This window comes from Molossus molossus, unplaced genomic scaffold (genome assembly GCF_014108415.1).
Source record: "Molossus molossus isolate mMolMol1 unplaced genomic scaffold, mMolMol1.p scaffold_m16_p_3, whole genome shotgun sequence".
NCBI lineage: Eukaryota > Metazoa > Chordata > Mammalia > Chiroptera > Molossidae > Molossus > Molossus molossus.
In genome coordinates, this window is record NW_023425366.1 from 96,528,242 (window position 1) to 96,555,672 (window position 27,431).

At 44.1% G+C, this 27,431-nt stretch overlaps 1 pseudogene; it reads left to right on the top strand.

Annotated features, from left to right (window-relative positions):
• The first annotated feature begins 5,496 nt into the window (after window positions 1–5,496).
• Window positions 5,497–26,831, top strand: LOC118642099 (annotated as a pseudogene).
• The last annotated feature ends 600 nt before the right edge of the window (window positions 26,832–27,431 follow it).

Genomic DNA, 27,431 nt, shown 5'->3' on the forward strand with positions numbered 1-27,431 from the left:
AATTTGAGAGTTATTTATATATTCAGGATACAAGTGCTCTGTCAGTCATGTGATTTGCAAATATTGTCTAACAGTCTGTAGCTTGTCTTTTCATTTTCTTCACAGTATCTTTTTAGGAATACAAGTGGTTAATTTCGATGAACTCCAATTTATTAATATTTTCTCTTATGTACTGTACACATGAAATTAATAAAAAATAACACTGAATGTAAACTGTAATTGAAATTTTTTTTTAAATATTTTCTTTTAGATCATGCTTTTGGTGTTGAATCTAAGACACCTTTGCCTAATCCAAGGTCACAGAGATTTCCTTCTGTTTTTTTTCATTTGTTTAAAATTTAATTTAATATTTTAAACTTATCATCATTGTTGAATCTATTATAGATGTTTCTCCTTTTTCCCCCCATATGACCCCCTCCTCCCTGGTCCTGCACCCTCCTGCCTTCCCCACACTGTTGTCTGTATCCATTGGTTAGGCATGTATGCATGTACGTTCTTTGATTTATCTCTTCCTGTCCTCCTCCCCCTTTCCTTTGAGGTTCATCAGTCTAACAACCAATTTGTACTCCTTAATCCCTTCACCTTTTTCACCCATCCCCCAACCCCCTCCCATCTGACAACTAACTAAAAGTTCTCTGTATCTATGAGTCTTTTTCTATTCTGCTTGTTCATTTTGTTTGTAGATTTGTTGATAGAGATGTATTTATGGCCATTTTGTTGTTCTTTTTCTTTTTTAATCCTCACCCAAAGATATTTTTCTATTTATCTTCAGATAGAGTAGAAGAGAGGGGGAAAGAGAGAAACATTGATGTGAGAGGGAGACATGGACTGGTGGCCTCCCGCATGATCCCAACAAGGGCCAGGGATGAACCGCAACAGAGGTACATGCTCTTGACCAGAATCTAACCTATGACTCTTTGTCCACAGGCTGATGCTCTAACCACTGAGAAAAATCAACCAGGGTTATTGTTGGTATTTTTCTTCTCCTTCTCCTTCTTCAAGAAGATCCTTCAACATTTTATATAATACTGTTTTGGTGGTGTTGAACTCCTTCAGCTTTATCTTGTCTGGGAAGCTCTTTACATTTCCATTGATTCTAAATGATAGCTTTGCACGGTAGAGTAATCTTGGTTGTAGGTCCTTGCTTTTCATCACTTTGAATATTTCCTGCCACTTCCTTCTGGCCTGCAAAGTTTCTTTTGAGAAATCAGCTGACAGACTTATGGAAGCTCCCTTGTAGGTAACTAATTGCTTTTCTCTTCCTCTTTCAAAATTCTCTCTTTGCCTTTAACCTTTTGCATTTTGATGATGATGTGTCTTGGTGTGGGCCTCTTTGGGTTCATCTTGTTTGGCACTCTGTGCTTCCTGGACTTGTATGTCTGTTTCCTTTACCAAGTTAGGGAAATTTCTGTCATTATTTTTTCAAATAGGTTTTCAATTTCTTGCTCTCTCTTCTGGCACACCATGATTTGAATGTTGGTATACTTGAAGTTGTCCCAGAGGCTCCTTACACTATCCTCAGTTTTCTGGATTCTTTTTTGTTTTTGCTGTTTTGATTGGGTGTTTTTTGCTTTTTTATATTCCAATGATGGTTTGCTTCCTGGCTTCACCCACTCTACTATTGATTCCCTGTAAATTATTCTTTATTTCAGTTAGTGCCTCCTTCATTTCTGACTGGTCCTTTTTTATGCTCTTGAGGTCCTCAGTAAGTTCCTCGAGCATCCTTATAACCAGTGTTTTGAACTCTGAATCTATTAGATAGCTTATCTCCATTTTGTTTAGTTCTTTTTCTGGTTTTGTTCTGTTCTTTCATTTGGGTTATGTTTTTGTCTTCTTATCTTGGCTGCCTCCGTGTGTTGGTTTCTATGTATTAGGTAGAGTTGCTCTGTCTCCTAGGCTTTTTAGGATGGCCTTTTGTAGTAGGTGTCCTGTAGGGTCCAGTGGCACAGCTGGGCCCTCAAGGTTCTCCCCTCATGTGGACTGCACACCCTTCTGTTGTAATTAAGTCTTGATTACTATTGGCATATTAATGGCAGAGGTTTACTCAAGCTGCAAGGACTGTCTGCAAAGACTGGCTGTGCCCACTGACCACTGACTCAGACTACCTGGGAGGACCAGCTGTTCAGGGGCCCACCACCCAGGGCAAGACTTATTTCAGCAGGGCTCTGGTACCCACTGAGTTTACTCTTTGAGTGTGTCGCTTGTGGAGGTGGTTCGGTGGTTTGGTGGTAATGCTTTGTTGTGGTCTGAAGCTGTCCACTGGGTGAGCTGGTTCTAGGGCAAGGTCAGCCACTGCCTGTGTTCTACCTGGGACCACCAGCATAAGCTACAAAGCGATCTGCAGATGACTGCTTCTTGTGCTGGGCTTGGAGGTGCCCATTGCAAAAAAAACCAAGGTGTGAACCAAGGCTGGCTGCATCTACTGCTGGGTGTGGGGCCACTTAGCAAAAGGTATTTGGCTTTCTGTGGCCAGATGCTGCTTGTTTGAGAGAATTGAGGAAAATCTGAAATAGGAGCCAAGACAGGCCATTCCTATAGTAAAGCCACCGCATGGGTGGGCCTGAAATTTTTGAGACATGGGCTCATGGAATCACCAGGGCTGGGCAAACAGTGTGAGCCAGGTTACTGGAGTCTCAGATATGGTGCCCAGCTGCCTACCCCATGGGGGAAGAGCATATCAAAGGAACAACAGCCTCCTCTAGCACGTCTGACCAGGAAAAAGCTGCCCCTCCAGCTCTTGCCCCAATGCCAAACAACTCAGTTCTTCCCTATATGTCTTTGGTGCCTTTCAAGCTGCCTCCCCCATGCTGGAGCCCAGAAGGAGCGAGTCTAGTAAGTCCATGTGCGGGCCCTTTAAGAGAAGCTGCCTGCAGTTCCCACTGGTGTTTACAGCCAGAAGTAATGGGGACTTCTCTTCCTGGCACTGGAAACCTGAGCTGGGGGCCTGGTGTGGGACAGAGACCCCTCAGTCCTCAGGGAGGACCTTCCCAACCAAGGTGTCCTCTTCATTTTTATCCACCACACATGGGTGTGGAACCAGCCTCTCTGCACCCCTGCCCCTCCTACCAGTTTCGATGTGGCTTCTTCTTTAATCTCATAGTTGTAGATAGTTGTAGGACTTTTGTTCAGCTTGATTTCAGATGGTTCTGAATGATGTTTGTTCTGTCGCTTAGTTGTAATTTTGATGTGGTTGTGGGAGGAGGCAAGTACCTCGTTTACATACGCCACCATCTTTTTTGTAATCCTCACCTGAGAACATTTTTCCATATATCTTCAGATAGAGTTCGAGAGAGAGACAGGGAGAGAGAGAGAAACACTGATGTGAGAGAGACACATCAACTGGCCACCTCCTGCATGACCCTGACCAGCGCCAGGGACAAATCACAACTGAGGTCTCTGCCCTTGACCAGAATCGAACCTGAGACTCATTGGTCCTCAGGCTGATGCTCTAACTGCTGAGCCAAACCAGCTAGAGCTACGACACTGACATCTTGATTGGAAGTCCTTTTATTTTCTTGAGTTATATAATTTATGACTTACATTTAGATCGATGATTCATTTTGAGTTAATTTTTATATACAGTGAAAAATATAGAATGAAGTTTATTTTTAAATATATTAATGTTCAGTTGTTCCTGTACGTACATTTGTTTAAAAGACTATCCTTTCACCATGGCAAGTTTGCTCAGTGGTTAGAGCGTCGGCCCACAGACCGATGAGTCGCAGGTTCAATTCCGGTCAAGGGCACGTACCTTAGTTGCAGTTCATCCCCAGCCCTTGTCGGGTCGTTTGACACAGAGGAAACCAGCTGATGCGGCTCTGTCACATCAATATTTCTCTCTGTCTCTCTCTTCCTCCCTTCCACTCTATCTGATGATGAACAGAAAAATATCCTCAGGTGAGGAATAAAACAATAATAAAAATTTAAAAATTAAAGACTATTCTTTCTCCATTGAGTTGCCTTTGCATCTCTATTGGAAATTAATTGATCATATTTGTGGGGGTCTGTTTCTGAACTCTCTTCCATTGATCTGTTTCTCTATCTTGACTCCAATACATCCTCATCAGAGTAGCTTTAAAATAAGTCCTGATGTTTAGTAGCGTAAATCTTCTAACTTTGTTCTTCAATTTCAAACTTTTTCAGGCTGTTCTAGGTACTTTGAATTTATTTGTGAATTTTAGAATGACTTTTCAGTTTCTTTAAAAATCTGATGGAATTTTGCCCTGGCCGGTTTGGTTCTGCAGTTAGAGCGTCAGCCTGCGGTCCAAAAGACCTGGGTTCGGATCCCACTAGAGTCATATACCTCGGTTGCAGTTTGTCCCCAGGCCTGGTTGGTCATGTGGGTGGCAGCCACTCAATGTGTCCCTTTCACATCGATGTTTCTCTCTCTCTCTCTCTCTCCTACTCTGAACAGAAAATGGAAAAATGTGAGGATAAAAAAAGAAAAAAACCTGCTGGAATTTTTATTGAGATTATGTTAAATCTACATAAGAATTTAAGGAGAATTGATATATTAACAATATTGACTTCTTCTCTTGTGTATGAAATTTCTATTTATTAATCCTCTTTAATTTCCCTCAGCAATGTTTCCAATGTTCAGTTCTTACACATCTTCTGTCATATTTATTCCTAAGTATTTCTTATTTTTATGCTATTGTAATGGTTTTTTCTTTTTTTTTAAGATTTAAAAAATAATTTTTTTTTCTTTATTGATTTTAGAGAAAGAGGAAGGGAGAGGGAGAGAGAGATAGAACTTCCATGAGAGAGAACATCGATTGGCCACCTCCTTCATTCCCATCACTGGGGATTTGGCCCACAACTTGGGAATGTGCCCTGACCAGAAATCGAACTGCCAACCTCCTGGTGCATGGGTCGAAGCTCAACCACTGAGCCACACTGGCCGGACAATGGTTTTATTTTCAATTCAATTTCCAATTCTTTGTTGTTAGTATATAAAAATACAATTGATTTTTGTATATTGATCTTGTACCATGCAATCTTGCTGAACTCACTTGCAGTTGTAGTGGCTTTTTCATAAATTCCATAGATTCTTCCAAATAAATAATCAGGTCATCAGTGAATAAAGATAGCTTTTACTCTTCCTTTACATTCTCTATGACTTTTGTCTTCATTGTTGTACTCACAGTATTTTGATCAGCTGGTCCTGCTGTTGCTACTTCCCCTGCCACGAGAGAGAGAAATAGAGTCTGAGAGGTACTCAGAGAAGCAGAGAAAAGGAGAGAGAGTGAGAGAGACAGAAAGAGATGGTACTACCCCTAAGGAGATGAGAAAGTCCCTGGCAAAGATAAGGGTTAAAGTGAAAAGGGAGAGGCCCCAGGCAGTCAAAGTCAGGATCACACCCATTAGCATGAAGACTGGGGCTGGGGGACATATATCATAGCTCTTTCACTGACCACAAGAGAGGCCGTTTTGCAATATGGGAAAGGAAGAAGCCAGATTGAGAAAGGAAGTACTTGTCACTTGGGGAAGCCATGTTTGAAGAAGGTTCCCACCCTCACTCAGTCCTCTGAAGGAGCCTGATCCTGCCTCTCCCAGTGGTCAGACTAGCCTGAGGCAGTCCTTTCCTAGCACCTCCCCTCTGGCCTAGAGGCTCTGCTTGTCTTCTCATCCTCCAGAGGAGAACAAGGCAATGGGTCTTCCCCTGCTGCTGCTCCTGCTGCTGCTGCCAGCATCTCTGCAGGCTGGTAAGTGACCAGGACCCCCTGGCCCTGTGCTGGGCCACAGGGGAGCCCCCGGAGGGACTGTGGCCAGGTGTCTGGAGAAGGGGTCTGCTGAGGTAGCCTGCCGGGCTTCCCACCTGCAATAAGCAATAAGCTGGGCTGGTCCCACATTGCTGGGTCCCCCATACCCCTCACCCTCCTTTCTACCCCAACCCTAGAAAGGGAGACATCCAGCCAAAGGGCCAGTCCTACTATCTGTCACACTTCTGCCCATGGGTGAGGGCGCCAGTTGGTCAGGGGTTATCTTCTTTGTCTCTCTGGGTGGCTTTAAAGTCTCTCCTGCTCCCACCCTCCTCCAGGTGGCTCAGCAAAGTGCAATTCAAACCATGGTTATGAAGTCAACCAACCAGAACACCTCGCAGCCCCTGAGGGTGGCTCCATCTGCATCCCCTTCTCCTTCTGTTACTCCTGGGAGTTAGCCAAGGATCCCAGAGTGCATATATTCTGGAGATGGAAAAATTTCCATGGGGAGTTTATCCACAATTCAAGCCCACCTTTCACTCATGAGAATTACAAGAACCGCCTCTCCCTGAACTGGACAGAGGGCTGGAGGAACGGCTGCCTCCGGATTCAAAACCTGCGGAGGAAAGATGAATCCAAGTACTTCTGCCAAGTCCAGTTGACCACACTGAAAGAAGGCCCGAAGGTGTGGCAGTCCATCAGTGGGACCAAACTGATCATCACCAGAGGTGAGACCCGCTGCCTAGGTAACTGGTGTCCGTGTCCCACAGGACTAGTCCAGGCACCTCTCTTCCTGACTTTTCGCTCAAACGTCTCACCCTGCCCCTGACTCCTTCCTAGGCCTCTGCCAACTTAACCTGTTCATTATAATCTCCTCCAAACTTGGGCTGTCTTCCCCTACCTCCTCACTTCCCCCTTCAGATCCAGCCCCCAACCCCATTCCCAGGCTTCAGCACTTTCTGGACTCCCCATTTATCTTCCCTTCTTGCTCTAAACTGGGCTGAAGCTCTGACCCCTGCCCTGGCCCCATGTCCTCCAGGTGGACTTCACTTTTACAGGATGTGGCCTGCCTTCCCTTTGTCATGTGTCTGTGTGTGGAGCCCCAGCTAGCTACATGTCTGCGTCTCCCCACCACCGTGAGCTCAGCCTGGCACACACAGGAGGGACCCAATAATGTCCCGAGGTACCCAATAATGTCCCGAGGTCACCCCTCCACCCTGGCCCCTGGTAACACTCCTTCACCTGTTTTCCCAACCTCCCTGATTCCTTTTGCCACTCTGCTCCATAGAATATGGCCCTGAATGCTCCCACCTCATTCTATCTCTTTCCTTCCCCATCTTCCTCTTCCCATGTTCATTCTCTGTACCTTTGTGGCTTCTCACAAAGACCCCACTCCCCCAAGTCCCACCTCCGTCACACAAATCACTGTGTTGTTTCCTTATCCCTCTGTCTTGGTCGTTAGAGGACCCTCTGAGTCAGCGGTAAGGGCAGCTCCTGCTTACCGTGCACTTGTCCTAACTAAATATGCATCACCCTAGTCAAGCTGCACCACAACCCCAAAATCATAGAAACTGCTATCATCTTCCTGTTTCAGATGGGGAAACCAAGGCTCACACCTGCACCAAGTCACCATCATGGTGCAGGTGAAATTTGAACCCAGTTTTATCCCAGGGCCTCCTCTCTTAACCATTAACCACTCAGTCTCACCTACTGATTTGATCTTACTGTCTTGATCTATTTTAACCTACTATGGGGGGTATGTATTAATAGATCTTCCTATATTACTCACTGAGGAGTGCGAACTTGAACCTGGGCTTATCTGCCTCCAGGTCAGTGGGGGAGGGGCTCTCTCCCAGGCCCAGGCATAACGGGGTACACAGTAAGTCGATTTACTTTTAATAATCACTTGCGCTGGCAACTCTAAACTATGTCAATGATGAATCACTCCTCCCAGCCTGGGTAAACCACTGCCCTGTCTTGACCACAGAGCTGGTTTTAGATAATTTATGAAGTGACTCAGATAATGTTTGCTGAATTAAGCAAACAGCCTTGGGTTTATCTTTTCTGCACTTTCTCCATATCTCCTTAAATGGCCATTTTACAAAATTTTGTCTCCTTTCAGATCCGTCCTTCTCCTTTTCTAATTCTTCCTTTTTTCATTTCTCTGTTTGGGTCACATTTAGTATAAGGCTTTTGTTTGTTTGTTTGTTTGTTTGTTTTTTATGATCAAGCAGGTGGCATACAGTCTAAAAACAATATAAATTTTGTTATAATTTCCTGTAATGATTATATAATTCTATTTTTCTCTGTTAAAAACATATAATTGGAAAACTTAAGGTATATGTATGTTATATAATAATTTCACTTCATTCACTATAACTAAATGAACATAAGAGGAATACAGTTTGAGAAGTATAATGCTCTAGTTACCTTTTCACTTTTACTGTTTTGTTATATTATTGCTCTAAACCACTTGAAAAATATTTAACACTGGCTTAGTAAAAAACTTGATGGCAGAGAGAAAATAATTCAGTGAGATATAGGTTTGATGCCTTAGATTCCTCCATCCTCCAACCTATTATTTCCAACTTTTACAATCATTCTAATAGTATAATTTTCCTAATCAATACATTATTTTTTCAATTAAAGCAATTACTAAAATGTTTATGCTCATTATTTAAAAATAAATAAATAAGTAACAGGAAAGTAATTAAAAGAAATGTGTTTGGTCCAGCTGGTGCGGCTCACTGGTTGAGCATCGACCCATGCACCAAGAGATAGCCAGTTGCATTCCCAGTCAGGACACGTGCCCAGGTTGTAGACCTGATCCCCAGTGGGGACATGCATGAGGTGGCCAATCAATGTTCTCTCTCATTGATGTTTCTATCTCCCTTTCCTCTCATTTTCTCTCTGCCTTCTCTCGGCCTGCTGGGATCGGTGCAACGCAGTGAAACTACAAGCACACGGGGCTTGGAGTGAGGGGGAGCTTTGCAAGGCAGCAATACTCCAGATCTTAGGACGTAGTCCCATTTATTTGGTTCCCCCAGGTTACAAGTGGATTTATGTAAATTATTTCCTTGAGATGGCGTCTCTGTAAACTATACAGCCTAGTTTTGTCTCTTGCTTCTTATGGCGGAAATAGACTTTGAAACTAAAAGACAACAAACACAGACATTCTTGAGTCCTAGGACCCATTAGTTCACCCATGCAAACCTTATCTTATTCACATGCAAATGAAGCACTCAATGCACCTGGGCTGGCCAGATAGTGAGAATGCATCAACACAAGGTTATAAATCATCCATCTTCCAAAAGGTTACAAAACCCCACCTCTCCCCTCTTTTTGTTTTCTTGAAAATGTGGGATTGCCACTGCTGCAGTGGACAGGAGCGTCACCACTTGTTTTTCAGTCTTCTGCATAGAGGACACCATTCGCTAGAGTCCTTGGTAAACTATATCGAGTCCCTGGGCTGGAAAGGGTGCACAGGGTCTGAGGTGGGCACAGGCAGGGTGTCACAGATGAGTTTATGGACAGCTTTCAGGGTGGACTGCAGGGCCTGCAAGAACTGTAAGAGGGCGAGGAGGAGCAGAGTGGTCCAGTTTTCACCGGTTTCTAAAGTAAATTTGGTTAAGTTTTCCTTTAAGGGTCTATCTTCCTGCAATAAGCATGTCCCTTTTTAAATTTTTCTTTAACTAGCATAGACCCTCTGCGACTTTCCAAGACCTTTCCCTGACATAAACCTGAGAGCTTGCTCAGTCTATCTGCTGTCTGCACATTGTTCAGTTTTCCTTTTCTCCCTCCCTACTCAGATCCACATATTCCTGCTTCTCTCTGCCTTCTCCCTTTCCCTGTGACTTTACTGGATATAACCTGCCTCTCAGTTCAGTAATCTTGGTGTAACCTAAGTGGGTAGTCTGGTGCAGCTGGTTGACGAAAGTCCGACCTAGGGCCTCTGAGACTAACAACTTCCCATCAGGCAGTGTCCATCATCCACTGATTTCCTTTATGGCTTGCTTCTGCGTGGCTAAGTCATCTTCTGACCTAGTGTATCTGGAGAGGCCCCACTGGTTTTAGGGCTGGGGCTGAAGTTCCCCTACTTAATGACTGAGACCTATGACACAGTCCAGAGTTAATACTGCTGCCCCAGCATACCTGATTTCTTCCTGGACATAGCTGCTCCCGTCCATGAACAATACCTCTTCTGATGGAGGCAGTGGGACATCCTTGAGGTCTGGCCAGGCTGTCTGCACGGTATCAATTGCCTCCAGGTAGACCTATAGAGGTTTCTCTGGGTCATCATGCAGGAGGCAGGCTGGCAGGATTGATGGCCAAAGTCTTGTCTAACTTGATGTGGGGCTGGCCTGGAGTGGCAGTGGCCAGTAATTGAACAGTCACTGGAGAAGATCACATCCAAGTAGGGGGTATGGGCAAAGTATTTCTCCCAAGGTTCATAGTCCTCTTTGAAGTCCAGGGGTAGGTTGGGGGCCCACTGGCTCTGTCAGGACTGAGTCTGCTGCACCAGTATCCTCTACACCTGACTTAGTCCTAGTCTTTTGTATCCCTAATCAGGACCTAGGCCTGCCATCCTGACCCTTCCTAGGGTGATCCTTCCTCGAGGACCCTGTTTCCCTTAAGGCTGTTACTACCACCTTTGCTAATTCAACAAAATGGGCCATTAGGCCTAACAGGAGAACACGGTGAAAAGTGTCCAAGGAAGCCCTCCCCCCGGCAGTATTTGGGTCCCACCATGGGCAGAGGGATGGGAAAATTTCCTCTGACCCCAGGTTTACAAAAGGACCCAGGAAATGGGAGCGACGTCCTGGCACGCATGTTTACACGGGGCAGAGTGTTTTTCAACTCTCCAAGAACACTTCGCACCCGCGCCTGGGATCCCTATTTTCAACTCCCCAAAGTTCAGAGAAGCCTGTTGGAAACTTGCTATTGCCAAACCTGGGGAGACAGATGAGCCACCTGGGGTGGCACCAAAGGAACACGCCCCTTCCGTGGCCTGACACCACCCCCCAGGGAATCCTGTGGCTGCCCCCATTTCCCAGGACAAGGGACTCTCCACCCCGGACCCCAGGCCTGAAGAGCTGTGCCATGCAGGACACACAGAGTGGCCCACCAGCAGGGACAACCTCAAAAACACAAACCACTCTGTTAACTGCCTGCAGCAACCTAGCCACAAAATCTTGATATGGCTCTTCAGGTCCTTGTCTGATGGATGTATGATCTAGCAAATCCTTCCCCTTTGTTGGGAGCTCTTTCCAGGTCTTCAAAGCACAAATATCAATCACAGCTGTAGCGGAAGATGGTGTGGGAGTCTTTAAGGACTCATAGCCTTTCTCCGCTTTCCTCAAGTCTTTCATTCCACCTTGCTTCCCCACTTTATTAGCCTCCTGCATAGGATCAAGGCAATCTCTAATTAAGGCCCAAAGAGTAAATATTTGAGCCAAAAACTTGCTCAGGCCTTTTGTTGGCTCTCTGCTTCACAGGCACTTACCTACCCCTGCCCAGATATCTCTTGGGGCCCAGTTTGGGGCCCACTACCAGAAGCTTCCTCAAATCCTTCTCTAAGAATGTTTCAAAATGCAACCCAATGAGGTCTTCTGGGCACCAGGGCTGCCATCCATGACCAGACTAACCATAACAAAGTTGAAGGAGACACAGTAAGGAGGCAGACAAAAACAAGGGAAGCCTTGGCCGGTTTGGCTCAGCGGTTAGAGCGTCGGCCTGCGGTCCTGAGAGATCCGGGTTCGGTTCCCGCTAAGGGCGTGTAACTCGGTTGCAGTTTGTCCCCGGCCCTGGTTGGTTGTGTGGGTGGCAGCCACTCGATGTGTCGCTTTCAGGTCGATGTTTCTCTCTCTCTCTCTCCTTCTATCTGAACAAAATATCGAAAAATGTCCTCGGGTGAGGATAAAAAAAAAAACAAGGGAAGACACAGAAGACAGAAACTTTTGCTTCACTTGCCTGACTCACGCAGGCTTCGTTACAAACACTGTGGCATGGTCACTCACACACAATTACATTCACACACCGTTTGAATTTCCTTCCAGAAATTCCCTATCCTGAGCGGTGCCTACGCCGCTTGGGAGGTGACCAGTCTCCCCTTCCGCCCCAGTGGAATTTGCCAGATTTAAACCCCACCTAACGTCTTAGGGGGATTCCCAGGAGAGGAGGGGCTGCGTCGCATCTGGCCCTCTCACTCTCATCCAGATAGACGGGTCACCCAGAACTCACCTCTGGAGGCTTTACTAGGTTTCCTTTAATTTTGGGGGGACATCTCCTGGCCCTGGAACTCAGGGGGTGCCTTCCCTCAGATCTATAGGGGTCCAGCGGCCAGATCAGGAGAGGCTGCCCATCCTAGGCGTCTAGCCCTTGAAGTAGCAAAACACCAGGGAATCTTGCAGGGGCCTCCAAATGCTGTATCTGCTGCTGCAGGGTTCAAAAATATAGGCAAGCAGCATAAAATACCTACCCTAGATTGGGTGGAGATTTTAGATAAGAAGGCCAAAAAATATTCTCTGGGGCAAGAGAAGCCCCCATTCTAGTTAGCATTTTCTCAGAACGTTGTTGCAACTGCTTAAGGCTTCCCCAGGTAATCCTAGAAAGGGTTTGAGAGGGGCCCTGAGACCGAGTCCAGGACTGAGTGCAAGTTTTACGACCAGGGTCCGAGGTCCGCTGTGTCATTTGAGGAATCAGGTTGAAGGGCAAGTCCTTCCTGTTCATGGTGAGGTTTTATCCACCAAGCCGCCAGCCACTTGGGGCCTGTAGGAGACAAAACACAAGCATACCCCAGCCCCCAAGCCAGTAACTCTGCAAGACCTTGTCATTCAGGTCCTTGCTGTGGATCTCTGTACCAAACTAAAGGCTTGGGCCCTGTGGCAGAAGTCTTTTGTTGAAAATGTCGCTCCGCAACTGTAGTGCCAAAGCGATCTCGATTTTAAGAATTTGAGGTATAGCCCTGGCCGGTTTGGCTCAGTGGTTAGAGCGCCAGCCTGCGGTCCTGAGAGACCCGGGTTCGGTTTCCGCTAAGGGCATGTACCTCGGTTGCAGTTTGTCCCCGGCTCTGGTCAGTCGTGCGGGTGGCAGCCACTCGATGTGTCCCTTCACATCGATGTTTCTCTCTCTCTCTCTGTTCCTCTCTCTCCCTCCCACTCCACCTGAACAAAAAATGGAAAAATGTCCTCGGGTGAGGATTAAAAAAAAAAAAAAAAAGAATTTGAGGTATAGATTGCCAGAGAAAGCTGATTTCCAGGGGGTTCTCCCGTACCCCCCTTTTTGTTTTGTAATTAAAATTTTTAAAGTAGCATGAGCATGTTCAACAATAGCTTGTCCTGTAGGGTTATAGGGGATGCCAGTTTTATGGCTAATGCTCCATTGTTGGAGAAATACTTTAATGCTTTGGAATGTATAGGCTGGCCCATTATCTATTTTAATTTCCAGTAGCACCCCTATATGTGCAAAACAAAACAGCCAGGGACGCTTAACGTCTTTGGCTTTTTCCTCGTAGCGGCGGTTACATGTAGAAAATTAGAATGGGTATCTATAGTAACATATACCCACTGAAATTGACCAAATGATGGAATATGTTACATCTGTTTGCCATAAGGCATTAGGGGATAAACCCCGAGGATTGACTCCTGCAGATGTTGCAGTTCCTCTGGAAACTTGGCAATCTGGGCAAGCCTCAATAATACCTTGAGCTTGCGAGAGGGTCAAATGTAAGGTTTTCGTGAGTGCTTGAGCATTTGGTGAAAAAAGACATGTGAACACTGCGCTTGCTGAAATGCAAGAGTTGCTACAATGGCATTCGCCTGTTGATTTCCTGTGTTAAAGGTTTGGGGAACATGGAATAAGATCAAATGTGGGTTATAAAAATAGGATGACTCCGTTGGTCTATTAAAGCTTGGAGAGACAAAAATAAGGTTAATAGATGTTGATCAGTTAAAGGCTTAATAAAGGCTTGTTTTATTCTTTGTAACACTTTAACTACATACTGTGAAGCACTAACTATATTTACTTTATTTTTTTTTGTCTTTACCCGAGAACATTTTTCCATTTTTTATTCAGATAGAGCGGGAGGGAGAGAGAGGAAGAGAGAGAGAGAGAAACATCGACATGAAAGGGACACATGGAGTGGCTGCCACCCACATGACCCAACCAGGGCCGGGGACAAACTGCAACCAAAGTACATGCTCTCAGTGGGAACCAAACCCGGGTCTCTCTGGACCGCAGGCCGATGTTCTAACCACTGAGCCACACCAGTCAGGGCTCACTAACTATATTTAAGGGCTCTTCTGCAAATTGTTGAAGGGCTAACTTTGCAGCTCGTAATTCGGCACCCTGCGTTGACCCAGGCTCAATGCTGCTGATATTTTTCCACTCCTCATTTTCTTTCCAGGCTACTCCTGCTTTGTGAGATTTACTGATCCATCAATGAATACAGTTTTAGCCCCAGGTAATGGAGTATTACTGATTTTTTGCACCAAGTTAAGGTGTAACTGAGAATATTTTGCAAGAATTTATTTGCTGGAAGAGAGTAATTAATTTCTCCAAAGAAATCTGCTAGAGCTATTTGAAAGTCTATTGCCTGGGAAGTCAAAGTGGCAAATAGTTCCTGAGCAAGAGGCAAATGTAACAATCTTTAAGATCTATAACAGTTATAAGCCAATTTTCAGGAATCATTGTAGGATTGGGGAACCCAGGTTGTAACGCTCCCATGGGTTTTATAATAGCATTGATTGCTCTCAAATCATGTAGTAATCTCCATTTTCCACCTTTTTTTAGGAATTACAAAAATGGGAGTGTTCCAGGGACTGACTGAAGGTTCTATATGACCTGCTTCTAATTGCTCTTTCGTTAATCTGTTTGTATGTAACAATTTTTCCCCTTTTAAAGGCCACTGATCAACCCATACTGGCTCTGTTGTTTTCCAGGCCAAAGAAAGGAAGGGAATTTTACCAGTGACCCCTAGCCAAAAGGCTGGGTTTGAATAACCATTCCCCATTGAGAGAGAAGATTCCATCCCCACAAATTTAGGGGAGACTCCATGACATAAGGTTGAATCCATCCTTTTCGTCCAATTGGACCTATACAGGAAAGGGAGCGAGTACTTTGTTGAGGAGCTTGAGTTCCTCCCACTCCTGTAATTAATAGGGGTACCAGGGCTTTAGGCCATTTCTTAGGCCATTCCTGTGTTGTTATAATACAAATGTCTGCCCCAGAGGAGTTGAATAGACACCTCTCCACACAGGACATACAAATGGCCAAGAGACATATGAAGAAATGCTCAACATCACTAATCATCAGAGAGATGCAAATTAAAACAATAATGAGGTATCACCTCACACCTGTCAGAATGACCGCCATCAACAAATCATCAAACAACAAGTGTTGGCGAGGGTGTGGAGAAAAGGGTAATGCAGACTGGTGCAGCCACTATGCAAAACAATATGGTGTTACCTCAAAAAATTAAAAATTGAACTTTCATTTGACCCAGTGATCCCACTTCTAGGAATACACCCTAAGAAGCCTGAAACACCAATAAGAAAGAATATATGTACCCCCATGTTCATAGCAGCACTATTTACAATAGCTAAGATCTGGAAACAGCCCAAGTGTCCATGTAGACAAAAGGATAAAAAAGCAGTGGTACATATACACAATGGAGTACTATGCAGCTGTAAGAAAGAAAGATCTCTTATCCTTTGAGACGAAATGGTGGGATCTGGAAAGTATTATCCTAAGTGAAACAAGCCAAGCAGAAAAAGACAAATACCACATGATCTCACTTATTTGTGGAATATAATGAACACAACAGTCTGAGGAATAGGGTAGACCTAGAAACATGGAATAGGGTACAGACTGACAACCCTCAGAAGAGGAGGTAGTGGGGGGAGGGAAGAGATAAATTACAGAACTTATATGCATGTACGCATAACCAATGGATATAAACAACAAAACCGGGGACGTGGCAGGGGTTTGGGGAGGAGGGTGCTAATGGGGGAAAAAAAAGAGAAACATTGTAACAAAAATAAAATTTTAAAAAATTAAAATTAAATAAATAACGAAAGAAAGAAAGAAAGAAAGAAAGAAAGAAAGAAAGAAAGAAAGAAAGAAAAGAAATGTCTGCCCCTATATCCACTAATCCTGAAAATAGTTGCCCTTGTATATTAATGGAGAGCAAGGGCTTTTGGGTGTTCATAGCCGCAGTCCAGAAAACATCACACTGACCATTGCTCCCAAACCTTGCATTCCCTCTTATTGCGGAGTTGGCTCCAGGAACCCGGTGGGGTAACAAAAGAAGCTGAGCTATTAGGGTTCTCCGTGTTGATACATGAAAGTGCACAGCCTTAAGCATTACTTTAATTTCTCCTTCAAGATCTGAGTCAGTTACCCTTGGTATCACCTGCAATCCTTTCATTGTTAAATTAGATCTTCCCATCACTAAACCTACTTTCCCCTCTGGCAAGGGGCCATACACTTCTGTAGGAACTAAACAAACATCATCAGACTCCTTAAGGATTAATTCTGTGGTAGTGATAAAATCTGGGCCAGCACTTCCTGCCTTGGAGGCCCGCTTTCCAGGCCCTCCATTGCTGGGTGTGATGAAGCCAAAAAGTTCTCCACAAAGGGTGGTGTGGGGGGAGGGGAACTTTCCTCCCTTGGCAACCCTTCGGAGCGGTGGGCTTCAGAGTTTCCTCTGAAGGGGAGGTTGGAGCCACCGTGTGGCTAGAACTGATCTCCGGAGTTAGCTGCTGCAATGCTCTAAATACCAGTCGCCATAAAAGAAGGGTCGAGGTGGAAATTTTACACCTTAAATCTTTGTGCACCCTAAAAGTCTCCCCTACTTTGAACCACATGTCAGAATCCAGTGTGCCCTCCTTAGGGAACCATGGGCAGAACTGTACGTCGCTCAGAAGCTGCAAGAGCTTCAGCTCTGATGCAGAGCACTGAGCCCTTTCAGCAGCTGTTGTAAGACTCACGCATAAAGTTGCTGATCTTCAGACAATCCCGACCCCACGCTGCTTACTAAAAATCCCTCACAACACTAGATATGCTGGCAGCTGTCCCAAGCCTGGCGCTGCTGGCTCGAGAAAACTCTTTCTCAAGTGAGTGAAGTTTACTTAGGATCCGGATCGCTCACCCTTTCACATTCCCTTACTTGCTGGTCTTGTGGAATCTCACACTGTGTACCCGAGTCACGTCGGGGTCATCACTTGCCGTCTGTCAGCCTGCTGGGATCAGTGCAACGCAATGAAACCACAAGCACAAGCGGCTTGGAGTGAGGGGGAGCTTCGCAAGGCAGCAATACTCCAGATCTTAGGTCGCAGTCCCATTTATTTGCAGATTGGTTCCCCTGGTTACAAGTGGATTTATGTAAATTATTTCCTTGAGATGGCGACTCTTCAAACTACACAGCCTAGTTTTGTCTCTCGCTTCTTATGGCGGAAAGAGACTTTGAAACTAAAAGATAACAAACACAGTCATTCTTGAGTCCTAGGACCCATAAGTCCACCCATGCAAACTTTATCTTATTCACATGCAAATGAAGGTCTTAATTGCACCTGGGCTGGCCAGACAGCGAGAATGCATTAACACAAGGTTACAAATCGTCCATCTTCCAACCCCACCCCCCCAACCCCACACCTCTCTCTCTAAAATCAATGAAGGGGAAAAAAATGGTTTTGCCCTGGCCAGTTGGTTCCACAGTCAGAGCATCGGCCTGCAGACCAGAGAGTCCGAGTTGAGTTCCCACTAAGGGCTTACCTCGGTTGCAGTTTGTCCCTGGCTCTGGTTGGGGTCCTGTGGTTGGCAACCAGTCCATGTGTCTCTCTCACATAGATGTTTCTCTCTCTCCTCCCCTCTCTTTTCCTCCCGCTCTATCTGAAGATAAATGCAAAAATGCCCTCAGCTGAGGATTTAAATAAGTAAGTAAGTAAGTAAGTAAGTAAATAAATAAATAAATAAATAAATAAATAAATAAATGTTTTTAATCCAAGAACTACAATTCAAAGACATCATACTATAGGGATATTAGCAACAAATATCATTGATCAGTTTGTGCTTGGCTCATTAATATTTTTACATACAGATGTTTTCTTTTATAATCAAATCTAACAGTATTATTCTTTGTAATTTATTTCTTTCATTTCTAAGCCCCAAATTTTCTATCCCACTAAGGGTTGAAAATATTTTAATTTCTTCTAATGTTTGTATGATTTATTTTCACAATAAAACTGGTTAATGTTGTGAAAATTTATTTTGGTATATGATGTGAGGCAAATAACTTAATTGATTTTTATACCAAGAAACTAATCAGTTGTCCCAATTCCATTTATGGACTTATTAAACATTTTTTCTCCTCTCCATTGATTCATATGTCTAGCTTCTAAGTGCTTTTGTGATATAGTATGCCTTTCTGGTCTCTTCATTCTGTTTCACTGTTTTTTGTTTGTTTGTTTTTTACAGGGTCAAATATATTATTTTATTTTACTTATTTATTTTTCAATCATTTCAAAAATTGTTAATTACAGTCAAAATACATTATTATATTAGTTTCAAGTGCACACCCCAGTGATTAGACATTACATAAAGTTATTGTCCCAATAAATCCCATACCCATCTGACACCATACATAATTATTAGAATATTATTGACTATATTTCTTATGCTGCACTTTACATCCCCATGACTATTCTGTAACAATCAATTTGTATTTCTTAATCCCTTCACCTTTTTTACCCATTCCCCCCAAATCCCTCCATCTGGCAACTGTCAAAATGTTCTCTGTATTTTATGAATCTGTTTCTGTTCTGCTTGCTCATTTATTTTGCTTTTTAGATTCCATTTTGATAGATGTGTATCTTTTTCCACATTATTATTCTTTTTTGCTGTTGTTTTTTTATCCTCACTAGAGGACATTTTTGCATTTATCTTCAGACAGAGCGGGAGAGAAAGAGAGGGAGGAAGGGAGAGAGAAACATCCACGTGAGAGAGAACATTGAGTGGTTGCCACCCACACAAACCCAACCAGGGCCCGGGACAAACTGCAACCGAGGTACATGCCCTTAGTGGGAACCAAACCTGGGACTCTCTGGTCCACAGGCTGACACTCTAACGTTTGAGCCAAACTGGCCAGGGTGTTCATATTTTTTATCTTTTTTTTTATCTACATCTTAAAGAAGACCCTTTAACATTTCTTATAATACTGGTTTGGTGGTGATGAACTCCTTTACCTTTTTCTTGTCTGGGAAGCTCTTTATCAGACCTTCAATTCTAAATGATTGGTAATCTTGGTTGTAGGTCCTTGCTTTTTCTCACTTTCAACATGTTGTGTTAATCCCTTCTGGCTTGAAATGTTTCTGTTGAGAAATCAGCTGACAGTCATTCATATATATATATATATATATATATATATATATATATATATTTCTCACCCAAGGATATATTTCCATTTATTTTCAAGCAGAGTGGGAGGGGGCAAGAGATAGCGAAAGAGAGAGAGAAAGAAACATTGATGTGAGAGACATACAATGACCATGACCAGGTCCAGGGTCCAAACTGCAACTGAGGAACGTGCCCTTGATCAGAATTGAACCCGCGACTCATTGGTCCTCGGGCTGATGCTCAAACCACTGAGCCAAACCAGCTAGGACTCAGCTGACAATCTTATGGGAGCTTTTTTGTAAATAACTAACTGCTTTTCTCTTACTGCTTTTAAGATTCTCTCTTTGTCTTTAAACTTTTGCATTTTAATTATGATGTGTTTGGTGTAGGCCTTTTTGGATTCATCTTGTTGGGACTCTCTGCTCTTCCTGGACTTATATATCTATTTCCTTCACCAAGTTAGGGAAGTTTTCTGTCACTATTTTTTCAAATAAGTAGATTTCTTGCTTTCTCTCTCCTCCTTCCAGCACCCACATGATGCAAATGTTGATACACCCAAAGTTGTCCCAGAAACACTTTACACTATCCTCATTTTTTTAATTTATTTTTCTTTTTGCTGTTCTGATTGAGTTTTTTTGCTTCCTTATATTCCAAGTTGCTGATTTGAATCTTGGCTTCATCTACTCTATTGTTGTTGACTCCCTGTGAATTATTCTTATTTTCAGTTAGTGTATCCTTCATTTCTGACAGGTTCTTTTTTATGTTGAAGTTCTCACTAAGTTCAGTGATCATCCTTATAACCAATGTTTTGAACTCTGCATCTAGTAGATTGTTTGTCTCCATTTTGTTTAGTTCTTTTTCTGGAGTTTTGTTCTGTTCTTTTACTTGGGACATGTTTCTTTGTCTCCACATTTTAGCAGCCTCCCTGTGTTTGTTTCTATGTATTAGGTAGAGCTCCTATATCTCTCAGGCTAGGTAGAGTGGCCTAATGTAGCAGGTGGTCTGTAGGGTCCAGTGACACAGTCTCCCTGATCACTCAAGTTGGGCACTCAAGGTGCAACCCCCTTGTGAACTGTGCACAACCTCCTTTTGTAGTTGAGCCTTAATTGTTGTTGGCACATAAATGGGAGGGATTTATCCCCAAGCCAATCAGCTTTAAGGACTGGCTTTGACCACCGACCACTGTAGAGGAACAGCTGTGTAGGGGCACCCCCCAGAGCAGGGCTTACATCAACAGTGCTCTGGTGCCTACTGAGTCTACCCCTTGAGTGTGTTGCTTGTGGAAGTGGTTTGGTAGTGTTTCAACTTGGTCTGAAGCTGTCCACTGGCCATGCTGGCTGGCATTCTGGCTCTGGGGCCTCTAAGGAGATGCAGGCCAAGGTAAACTACCACCTGTATTCTGCCCAGGGCCACCTGGCATGAGCTACAAAGTGATCTGCAGATGTCCGATACTTGTGCTGGGCTTGGAGGTGCCCAGTTAAGGCCAAGCTGCAAACTAAGGCTGGCTGCCATTAGTGCAAGGCCTAGAGCCACTTAGCAAGAAGTACAGGGCATGCTGAGACCAGATGCTGCTTGTTTAGGAAATTTTGAGCAAAATCTGAAGCATAAACCGAGACAGGCCATTCATAGGGAAAAGCCACTGGAAACAGCTTGGATGGGCCCTAAAGTTGGGTGGGGCAGGGCCTCAGGGAATCACTAGGGCAGGGATAACAGTGTGAGCCATGTTGATGGAGTCTCAGGTATGGTGCCCACCTGCCAGCTCTGTTGGAGGAGGGTTCATCCAAAGAACAATGGCCTCGCCTTAGCCGGTTTGGCTCAGTGGTTAGAGCGTCGGCCTGTGGTCCGGAGAGACCAGGTTCGGTTCCCGCTAAGGGCATGTACCTCGGTTGCAGTTTGTCCCCGGCCCTTGTTGGGTCGTGCGGGTGGCAGCCACTCGATGTGACCCTTTCGCATCGGTATTTCTCTCTCTCTTCCTCTCTCTCCCTCCCGCTCTATCTGAACAAAGAATGAAAAAATGTCCTCCCGTGAGGACATTGAACAAAGAACAATGACCTCTCCCAACACTTCTATATGCAAGAAAGCTGTCCCCCAAGCTCTTGCCCTGATGCCAGACAATTCAGTTCTTCCCTGTATGTCTCAGTTGCCTGTCAAGCTGCTGCCCCAGCACTGAAGCTCAAAGGGAGTGAGTCCAAGTAAATCGGTGCATGGGCCCTTTAAGAGGAACTGCCTGGGACTTCAGCAGCCCTCCATCTCCCTCAACCTCCATCCCCACTGGTTTTTACAACGAGAAGTCATGGGGACTTTCTTCCTGGCCATGGAACTCTGGAAAGAGGAGTCTGGTGTGGGGCTGGGACACTTGACTCCTCAGGGGGGATCTCCAAACCTGAGATATCCCTCCCAATTTTTTTTTGTTTAATACTCACCCAAGGCTATTTTTCTATTTATCTTCTGATAGAGTGGGAGGGAGGGGGAAGAGAAACATCGATGTGAGAGGGTTACATAGACTGGTTGCCTTCCACATGACCCCAACCAGGGCTGGTGATGAACCTCAACCAAGGTATGTGTTCTTGATCAGAATCAAACCCACTACTCATTGGTCCACAGGCCGATGCTCTAACTGCTGAGCCAAACCAGCCAGGGCCCCTCCCAGTTTTTATCTGCCACACATGAGTGTGACACCAGCCTATTCCTCGTCTCCGCACCCCTCCACCAGTCTCTATGTGACGTCTTTATTTTTCTAGTTGTAGGACTCCCATTCAGCCAGATTTCAGGTAGTTATGAATGATAGTGGTTCTGTAGTTTAGTTGTAATTTTGATGTGGTTATGAAAGGAGGTGAGTGCCACGTTTACCTATGCTGCTATCTTGACCGGAAGTCAGGGCAAATATTTTTAATGTTCTCTAAAAGTCCCTCTTAGAATGCTAACCTATTATTTTTTTCCAGTTTTATTGAAAAGTACTTAACATATATCACTGTATAAGCTTAAGGTGTACAGCATGATGGTTTGATTTATATATACTGTGAAATGATTACCTATCAAAATACCTATGGTATATTTCACAGAATGACAACAAATAATCCAAAAACTTATATGGAACCGCAAAAGACTCCTGAATAGCCACAGCACTCTTGAGAAAGAACAAAGTTGTTGGTACCATGCTACCTCATACCATAGTTATCAAAATAGCATGATACTGGCATAAACACAGACATATAGATCAATGGGACAGAATACAGATTCCAGAAATAAACCCATCCCTGTATGATCAATTAATATATGACAAAGGAGGCAAGAACATACAATGGGGTAAAGACGGTCTATTTAATAAATGGTTGGGAAAATTGGACAGATAGATGCAAGAATATACTCAAAATGGATTAAAGACTTAAATATTAGACTCGAAATCATAAAACTCCTGAATGTAGCTGCCTCGTATGCTCTAGTTTTTATTTTCTAAATAGCATGTTATTATATATATATATTTCTTTGACTACGAATTTAAAATTGTATATTTCAATTGAGAGATGGTGTTTACACTTTTATTATTAATTTCTAACAAGAGTAGACTGAGATTTAGGTACATGCTAACCTAAAGATTTCATTAGAGTTAGATTTTTTCTGTGGCTTAGTATGATATCGGGTTTTTAAAGGTGCATTAAACATCTATAAAGGCACAATATGTTTATATAAACTAAAGATCAACATATATTAATGTAACTTTAAAAACATATTTCCAATATATACTAGGTGCTTTACAGATGTTTTCTCATTTATTAGAACAGTATGGCAAAAGGACATATACTCTTTGATTCCACTTATATGAGGTATCTAGAGTAGCCAAACTCACAGGGACAGAAAGTAGAATGGTGGGTCCCCGAGGTTGGGGTGAGGGTAATGGTAAATTGCTTAATGGGGACAGATTTTCCTTTGGGAAGAGGACAAAGTTCTGGAGATGGCTGATGGTGAGCGCTGCACAACAGTGCGAATGTACTTACTGCCGCTGAACTATACACTTACATATGGTTAAAATGGTCAATTTTATATTGTGTCTTTTGCCACAATAAAAAAAATTTTAATCCTGTGATCTAGTTATCCCCATCTGTAGGTGATGAAATGGGGTTCTGAAGTCACACCACTGATTGGTGGTAGAGTCAGGACTTGAACTGAGTGATGTATATTATAAGCCTTCAGCATTTCACCTTGTTAATCCCCTCCCTGTGTGAGAGCTTCAGAGGGTTGCTCCCTACCCCCAATATTCCCTAAATGACAGAACAGGATGTTACAGTTTCATCCAGATACCTGCAATCCTCTAAGGGAGAATTTGCTTATTTCTCATGTCTTCTCAGCCCCCAAGAAAACTACCAAGGGCCCCACCAGCACCAGCGCCACCACCACCACAGACGGCTTCAGTGTCTCCGAGGATGAAAGGAGCTCAGGGTCTGGGCCCCTCACTCTAGGAACTATAGTAGGGGTGTCACTGGCTGGTGCTATGCTCAAAATCGCAATTTTGGGACTGATGCTCTACCTCCGATGGAAGAGAAGCAAAGGTAAGTGGTCAAGGACCCCACTCTCTCTCCAGTCTTCTCAACCAGGTGTTGCTCTGAACCCACCTGCATCAGAATGACCACAGGTGACTGTTAAAAATGCACATTCACGCTAGGGCGAGGTCTGGACTTCAAGTGGTATGAACAGTCTCTTCAAGTGTCTGTGAGTAATCACATTGGAGAACTACCGCTCTAGACCAACCCCTCTCCTCAAATCTGATCATTTTCCAATTCTTGTTTCTTGGCTTAATAATTTCTCATTGGTCCTCACCTTTTAGTTCAGGGGATGGGGAAGATCTGCACTTGGAAAAGTAAGGAGAGAGCAGAAAGGACAGGAGGTTGGCTCAGCTCAGCAAGCATTAGTAGGGGCCCCTTTTCCAGGGCCTGATTCATGATTGGACTTATAAGTAAATAAAGCAGAGGCTCTACTTTCAAGGAACTGCAAGGGAGAAGGCGGTGACTCAAGGGCTAATTGCCTCATTCCGAGAGAGCTATGGTACATTGGAAGGGAGGAGAGGGATCAGGAAGGACTTCCCAGAAGAAGTAACATCTACAAAGCGTTCAAAGAATAAAAAAGAACTAGCCAGGGAAGTGAGAGGGTGGTATAGAGATCACTGTTCTTCCAAGCAGAGGAACGATTCTGGGAACTGTAAGCAGCTCAGTGCTGTGAAGAAGGCAGGAGATAGGAGAAGAGAACCTTGTAAATCACATCCAAGAGCCTCTGATTCCACAGGCAACATGAAGCAGCCAAGAGGAAACCACACTTTGCCTTGCAGATACATAGGTCTGTAAAAAGAGCCAGATTCTGGAAATGGTTAAGAGTGAACCTGTAAAACTTAGAGATTGGATTGATGTTGTGAAGAGGGAGCAGGAAGAAGCCCATGTTTACAATTTGGGTAAATGAGGCTATAATGAAACCACCAAATGAATTAGGGAACATAGGAGGTCAAAGACCAAGTTTGGGGGAGAAAAACGATTCCTCTAGTTTGGGATATGTTATATTTGAAATACCTGTATGACATCTGAGAAAAGATGTCATTGAGAAATTTGGATGTATGCATTTACAGCTCCAAGAGAGGGCAGTGTTAGAGGCATTAATTAGTTATGCCCCAACAACATCCAAAATTGATATGTAATTATGTTAAAAAAATTTTTCACCCTGGCTGGTTTGGCTAAGCGGTTAGAGTGTCCGCCCTCGGACCAGAGTCACGGGTTCGATTCTAGTCAAGGGCACATACCTTGGTTGTAGTTCGGTTCCTAGTCCTGGTCAGGGTTGTGCGGCAGGCAACCAATCAATGTGTCTCTCTCACATCAATGTTTCTCTTTCTCCTCTCTCTCTCCCTCCTATCTCCTCCCACACCCCAACTCTGAAAATAAATAGAAAAATATATCCTCAGGTGAGGATTAAAAAAAATTTATTGCAACAAGACTTGCCCTCTTATATATTAAATGACAAAGTTGAAGGGCATAAAATATGATTTCTTGCAATCAATCCTGACTGGGTCAACTCTGGCACAGTGGTATTACTCTGTACTTCAACTTACTCTTCAGTAAAGCGCAGATACTAACAGTAATTAGCCAGGGGTTGTCATGACAATTAAGCATAATGCATTTAGAATAGACCCTGGCCTACAGTAAGCACTAAATGACTATTAGTACTTATAATTATTAAGCTACAATAATTAAAGTGATGCAATACTAGCATATAATAAATGAACAGATAACCGATAAAGTAATAGAAGTAAAGAAAAACTCAAAATATAGACAGGATAAAAATAGAACCAAATAAATGCAGGAATTTAGTAAATTAAAAGGTAACGTTTCTAATCAATGGGGGAAATGACTAATTCAATACATAGTGCTGAAACCACAGAGTGGAGGTGAACTCCCTAAGTATGACATGAAACCCAAAATCAATGAATAAATATATTGTTAAATTCAACTAAATAGAAATTAAGATTTAAAAAAAATTCTGCAAAGAAAATACTACAGTGGTTTCTCCCAAGAGTATGGATGAGGGTCAGAGATGAAGAGAAAATGTGGTATAGTCACTGAAGAAATGGAAGATAGTATTTAAGGATTTGACTCAGGTGAAAAGCCATAAATCCGTGAAAGTATTATTGCACACGATTGTTGTTTCGCCAGCAGCATTCAACTAGATTTTATTTCAAGGTTGCCCCGTGGTCCAAGGTGTCTGCTAAGATTCCAGCTATTATTTCTGAATCCAAGCAGGAAACAAGAGGAAGGATAAAAGGACAAATAGACTATGACCCAGTTGTCTGTCCTCCTGACAGTAAGGATAAGGGTCAGAGTTGTCTGTCCTCCTGACAGTAAGGAGAAGGGTCAGAGATGAAGAGAAAATGTGATATAGCCCAGGAGCTTTCCTGAAAGTCCTACCCACCCTCCCCTTATATCTTATTGGCCAGAATTTAGTCATGGGTCCCACATCTATCTGTAAGGGAGCACACTGTCACTCCAGAGAAAATCACGGTTCTGTAACTGAGTAAGAGAAGGTGAATAGATATTGGGTAAGCCAGTAGCATTCCAAGCCAGACACATGCAGAATTGGTGATTTATCAGCTTGGTGTGACAGGACAGGGGAACTCAGGAAGTCAAGGAGCTGGTGAAAGGGCACATAGGGAGAGTGGAGGACTCTCAGACCACCTAGACAACCTTAAAGAAAGTGGATTATCACAGGGAAAGAGTTTAGGGAGGTCAAAGCACATGTGTAGTGTGGTGATGACAAAAGAGAGTTGGGAGGAAAGAGAGCTGCAGCATAAAAATAATACCAGCATTTACTATTGCAGAGTTCTTAGTCAGGTGATTTAAAAAATAAAGTTCAGGCTATGGCTGAGTGGAGTGGAGGTTGCTGGAGCTGAGGGGGATGGGTGGGTCCAGTGTGTGAAAGGATTGTCCCAGTGGACGATGAGACCTCCCAGGAGGGTGGCCAGTGGTGGAGAGGATGTGAGTGAACCAGGGGCCAAATGCTTGGGAAATGCTGTGGAGACTTGAGAAGGATGTGGAGGGAGGATAGTGCAGGGCGCTGGGGAGGAACAACAGAGCCCTTGCTGGAAGAGAGGAACAGGCTGCAGTGCAAACACAAATTCAGAGGGGGGAGAGAAACAGCCACCACTCAGAAGGAAAGCACAAGAACCTGGTTTGTCAGAGCAGGAGGAAACAAGGGTGCCTGTGACAAGAGAGGAGGAGGGAAAGGCAGTGTGGGCCAGAGCTCAGCAGGGGAAGGAGCAGGTCAGGAAATTGCAGGGAGTTCAAGGCAAGGGAAAGGAAGCAGAAGGAAATGTAGCGAGAGAGAGGGCAGGGAGAAGGGGGCACAGGGTGCGGAGAAGAGCTGCTCTCCTGATTTAATACTGAGGACAATAGCAGGAGAGGCGTGGGCAGCTTCAGGGCAGCCAGCTCAGGGTACCAGCTGGGTGCTGGCTCTGAGTCCTAGGCCCTTCCCACATGGGTTTCAGCAGAGCTGCATTGCTGCCCTGGTTTATCCAAGATGGTCTCAGAGTAGGAAGAAGCAGAAAAGGCAGGAGCAGAGATGCTATTCATGGATGGCACACTGATACATTGTTGGCTCCTCTACAGGTCTGCAGACTAAAGGAAGAGCCCCAGACAGGTGAGTGCTTGTCCTCCAAGGGGGGCACTGTTTTGGGAAACAGCAAGTGACCTTCTGAGATCAGTGTGAGGGAGCCTTGCACGACTGCTCTCATCCTCCACTTTCCCATCAACATCCTTCACTTCCTGAGGATCCGGCTCCTAGAAAACAAACCATCCCCGGCTGATG